This window comes from Microtus ochrogaster, linkage group LG2 (assembly GCF_000317375.1).
Source record: "Microtus ochrogaster isolate Prairie Vole_2 linkage group LG2, MicOch1.0, whole genome shotgun sequence".
Taxonomy (NCBI): domain Eukaryota; kingdom Metazoa; phylum Chordata; class Mammalia; order Rodentia; family Cricetidae; genus Microtus; species Microtus ochrogaster.
Window position 1 is genome coordinate 42,506,193 of NC_022028.1, and position 5,738 is coordinate 42,511,930.

Sequence of the window (5,738 nt, forward strand, 5' to 3'; positions counted from 1 at the left end):
ACTTGGGAGGCAGAGGCAGGCGGATCTCTGTGAGTTCGAGGCCAGCCTGGTCTACAAGAGCTAGTTCCAGGACAGGAACCAAAAGCTATGGAGAAGCCCTGTCTCGAAAATAAAAAAATACACTCCACTGTCCAATAAAAATAGTGGTCTGCTGTGGTGGAGAATATTATTCTGCACTAACATGAAGGAAATGTTCCAGTGTGCCCGTGAGGAGTCCAGTCACAGAAAAATTACGTGCTGTGTGAGCCTGTGTATATGAAGTGTCCAAATGGGTTGTCAAGTAGATTAAAGGTTGCCAAGGTTCTGGGAGGAGGGGTGGACATGCTTTGAAGGGATTTGGCGTGGGACTTGTCTGGAGATAATGAAATTGTTCTAAAATTAGATTATGGCTATTGTTTCAGAACTCTATGCTTAAAAATCGCTGAATTGTACACTTGAGCTTCGGGATGCATAATTCTATCTCAATAAAACTGATACAAAGAAAGGATGTTCTAGGCACACTCAGACTTGAATCTTAAGGTATCATGACAATCACTCTTTTTCCTAGATTCTTCCCAGGGCCAACCCTATCTGAAACATTCTCCACGTTTGTTGTTTTGTGTTTTCATCTAAGTAACACAGGAGCTAGGAGCCCATAACCCTCACCTCAACCAACATCTGTAAAGCAAGAAGAGCCCTGACTGTGAGCTGTAAAAATCTGTGATCACGTTCGAGAAACCCCAGTTGAAGCTGAGAGTGTAAGAAGTTGGGGTAGGGAGGCACGTGCACTTGTAGAGTTGGGGCTAGCCTCAGCGCAGGGAGACTCCAGGAGCCCAGCTCTGCAGGTTCTCCCAGCCTCAGGTCCCTTGGAGTCTGACTCAAACAGTCCCAGAATAGAGGGGATGCTGGATTTTTTGTGTGTACATTTTCTGTGTGTGTGTGTGTGTGTGCATGTGCACACACGTATGTGCACAGGTATATGTGCAGGTGTGTGGAAGCCAGAGGTTAAACTTGGGTGTTTTTTTCTAGTCATTCTGCAACTTTTTTTTGATGCAGGATTTCCCACTTTTTACTGGAACTGGCTCGTTTGGCTAGGCTAGATGGCCAGTACATTTATCCAAGGAGCAGCCTGTCTCTGCCTCCCCAGTGCTGGGGTTCCCAACTCAGACTGATGCTTGTTAGCTTAAACCATCTTCTCAGCCCTGGATGCAGGATCTTGATGGAGTAATGTAATGGTCCAGAAATTGAATGAAGGTGATTGAGCCATTTATAGAAACCTTCAACGAAAACCACCAAGTCAAAGATGTGAGTGAAGAGCTCTCTGGAACCAGGAAGGGTGTGCCCACCAAGATATACCCACCTGGTGGAGTCAGTGGCATGTGGAAGGTTTTCAAGGGCCTTGGAGGAAATGGCCTGGTGACAAAGTTAGATGTCCCAAAGACTATAGTCAACAGGATGTGTGCCCGGAGGCCAGGCTGTATAGCTATGGCCAGGGAGGACCAGCAGAGGGAGGCTGAGCTGCCAAGGCTGCCACTATCTGGGCCCTCTCTGAAACAGAGGCTACCTGATTCGTGATTGTGAATTTTGCATCTCCTCTATCTGGTCTCAATGGAGAAGTGTCTGTCTGTCTGTCTTTGCAAATGCAGAACCCCTTTGTGCCTCCTCTCAGAGGCTGTGCTACCCAGCAGTTATCCTTGCTTGGAGCAGGCTACCCAAAAGTTGTCTCCACCCATGGGTGCTCTCTTTGGATTGACAAGGGTTCTCATTTGTTCTGGAACAGTTTCTAGGCCACGCAGGCCTTCATAGACAACACAGCCTTTTCCTGCTTGTGGTTTAGACGTCCCACAGTGGTAAAACCAGAATCCCCAGGAGGCAGGGCTTTAGCAGGAAAGCTGAGAATGGCTGGTAACAGGTGTTTGGCTCCCATACATACGATCGTCATTCATTGCCCATGTGTTGCCAACAGCTGTCTGGGGCGTTGGCTCATGAATCCCTGCACTGTCAGCTGCAGGCCAGAAGACTGGGGAAACATCCTCAGGCAGGGGCCCTCTGCTGTCTTTATAGGGCCAGTGTTGACTGCAGCCCGATTGGAAATCAGCAGAGAGCCTCAATGGAGGCGAAGCCGGCTGGACTCTTCTTAAGAGCAACAAGCCTCTGTCCAGAGTGCTTCTGCCTGGTGCTCCTTACATTTCTCTCAAGACTGCTTCTGTTTGTGATCTTTTCTTTTCACTTTTATTTTTATTTATTTATTTTTTTTGAGACAGGGTTTCTCTATGCAATAGCTCTGGCTGTCCTGGAAATGACTCTGTAGACCAGCTGGTCTTGAACTTGCAGAGATCCAGCTGCCTCTGCCTCCCAAGTGCTGTACGCCCCCACCACCTGACATTTCTTTTCTTTCTGATGTTAAAAAAAAAACCCAAACAAACAAACAAAACCAACCAAATAAACAGTCTTGACCCTCGAATAGCCAACAAACTGATGTTTAAATATTTTTTTTTGGTTGTCTTTAGTTTTTTGTTTGTTTGCTTTTGTTTTTTTTTTTTAATTGATTAAGTCTGGGAAGGAAAACCTACCTGTGATCCTAACTGTAATTCATCATAAGAAAGTCGTCATGAACCAGGTGTAGTGGTGTGTGCCTATGATCTTGATAAGATGGCAGCAGAGGCAGGAGAACCAGAAGTTCAAGGCCAGCCTTGGCTGCATAGTGAGGCCAGCCTAGGTTATAGCCTTGTCTCAAAAATGAACAAAGAGGGGGCTGGAGAGATGGCTCAGTGGTTAAGAGCATTGCCTGCTCTTCCAAAGGTCCTGAGTTCAATTCCAGGCAACCACATGGTGGCTCACAACCATCTGTAAGGAGGTCTGGTGCCCTCTTCTGGCCTGCAGACGTGCACACAGACAGAATATTGCATACATAATAAATAAATAAATATTTTAAAAAAATGAACAAAGAGAGGAAAGGAAGGGAAGGGTGAGGACGAGAATGGAGAAGGAAAGAGGGATGAGTTTTAAGTGGCCCTTCTCAAACAGGGCTGACGTCTCACCCCCCTTAGGCATGGTGCCCTGTGGACAGGCTCCTGACAGTCCACGCTGAGGCGGTGTGTGTGTGTGTGTGTGTGTGTGTGTGTGTGTGTGTGTGTGTGTGTGTTTGACAAACACCGAATGGGAAGCCTGGAAACTGGGACTGGGTGTTAAGGGTGGCCAGGCTTGAGGTCCAGCCGTCTTGCTTTCTACTGTCACTGGAAGGGTTGGAGACAAGGGCTTGACAGCATCCCTTGTCTGATCATGAGAGGAGGGTAACCTAGTTCACCCTGCAGCGTGGAGGGCTGACGTGTGTTCAAAAGACGTGTAGTTACAAAGCTTGGATTCTTAGGGGAGCTTGTTAGAGAAAATGGCTTCTGGGCTCTGTCAGGAAAGTGTTTGTCTCACAAGCACGAGGCCCCAAGTTCAATCTCCAGAACTCACATAAAAAGGCAAGGTGTCGTGGTGCATGCTTGTGGTCTCAGCTCTGGGGAGGGAGATCCCTGGGGCTTGCTGGCCAGTCAGCATGGTCTACTGAGCAGTTCTAGACCAGTGAGAGCCCCTGTCAAGGAATAAACTGTCTGATGACTAAGGAAGGAGAGCTGAGGTTTGACATTTGGTTTCCACATACATGTGAACCCACATATACATGCATGTATACACACATACAGATATACAGAGACAGAGAGAGAGAGAGAGCAAGTATTGGCATGTTTCTAACAATTAAACAAGTTTGGAAAAGTTTGGAAACCAATGACTTCACCCACAATCCTTGTTAAAGGCTTTTCTTTTCCAATTCCATTAACAATTTCTCCAGTACCCAGGAGTCTTGTGACCTCCACAGGAATTTTCAGAGCTGTAGTATCTTTCTTCTTTGACGTAATGTTGGGTTATGGTATAAGTTCTCCTGTCAAAGCCTTTAGCCCCGGCTCTCACACTGGGCCACTCTGAGACTCTTTTCCTCTGCAGAAGCATTGCCTATCCCTGTCCAATAGCTTTTGGTGCCATGAATGATGTCGCTCATTCTTAGACTCACACAGGACAGTATATTGCAGTTTACTGAAAGGGGGATGTTTGTAACTTCCACCCCCGCTGTAAGCTGTAATAAGCATGTTAATTCTAGGACGGTTGGCGAACAAGTCTACAAGACACAGCCCTTTAACAAACAAACCCACTTCCAGGATCCCTGAGTCATAGCTGGCTGTGTTTGCTGCAAAGCTGAGCAGGAGCTAATTATAGGCAGTGGATACAGAGGTGACTTTAGCATCAATTCAGAAAGGGGAAGACTCTAGGAGCCACGCACCTGCTAGGGCCTTCAGGAAAAGGTAGAGAAGGGACATTTCTCTCTGACAAAGGGATTTGGTGGTTAGACCACCCCAGGGAAAATATACTCCATAATATACCCTGATGTCATCCTTTCAAATATTTTACTTGTTTATTTCATAGGCACAAGTGTATGTGCATCTGTGTGCACATGACATGGTTCCATGATGCGTGAATGGAGGTCAGAGGTCAAGTTTTGGGGGTGGGAGCCCTCCTTTCGTCATGTGATTCTGAGGATGGAATTCAGGTCTTCAGGCCCAGTGGGAGATACCTTTACCTTCTGTGGTCCCCCATCTCGTCTTGCTGCCCCCCCCCCCGATAGCTTTCTAGGCTTCTGCTGTCTGAATCTTTACTCCACAACATCCTTCCTCCTCCATTCCCCTTCCTTTCTCTCTTCCTGCTCCTCCTCTGTAAGCAGGCTTCCAGGGACTTTTCCCTCAGCCCTCAGGACACCAGATGTAGCGTTCCTTCAGCCTCGAACCCACACCACAGCCCTTCAGAAGACGGGAACTCCGGCAAGCTACATTTACTGAGTCTTCAGGACCTTATGCTCATGAAACGGTCCCACACAGGATCCCATTTCACAAGGTACCTCAATTGCCGCCCTTCTTGCCTCAGTAGGAAGTGGAGGGGGATGAGCGTGAGCACAGCTGTTGTCTTCACCCCTTCTAAAGATCACCCCCTTCGTCTGGTGTTAAAATTTCAGGCCACTGGCGTGTTTCAGAGCATGAGGAGTCTTGGAATAGTTTTTAGACATTTCTAACAATACACTCTGAAGAGGGGGGTGGTTGCAGGGAAAGGGGGAAAGAGTTCAGGTAAGGAATTCTAGTACCCAGTTTCTGAGGCAGGGAACCAGCAAGATTATCTCTGAAGAGTTGTTTACTGTCAGGATCCTTGTGGCTATGTATCCGAGCAGTTATAACATGGTCACATGTCTCGATTCCTGGGTTTAGAGCCCTAAGTAGAGTTCAGTTGTGACCATTACATGATGTGGAATGCTGACTGCATATGTGCTGAGCAAGTGGGTGCCCCCTGGTGGCGGGGGGGGGCTCACTGCAGAGAACAGGCGAAGAATAGACAATACTAAGACATGGCAGGGATCAGACACTCCAGTCTTCCAAAATATGACACCAACTCAAGGTAAAACAGTCCGGTGTGTCCTCTGTGGTGCTCTGTGGGTTCTACATCTTTCTGTGGACATAACTGCCACAACATAAAATCCATCTATTTAAAAAATGTCTTCATTACTTTTTTTTTTTTTTTTTTTTTAGCATTTATAGGCATAGAGGTGTAAGCCTGGAACATTTTTGTCAACTGAATTTTAGTAATGCAGGTGGGAACTTCTAATTAGCACGTTTGCCTGCTAATCCTTGATCAGCTTTGTGCTGGGTCTCACCTGGGAGGCTTTCCAGTCCTGT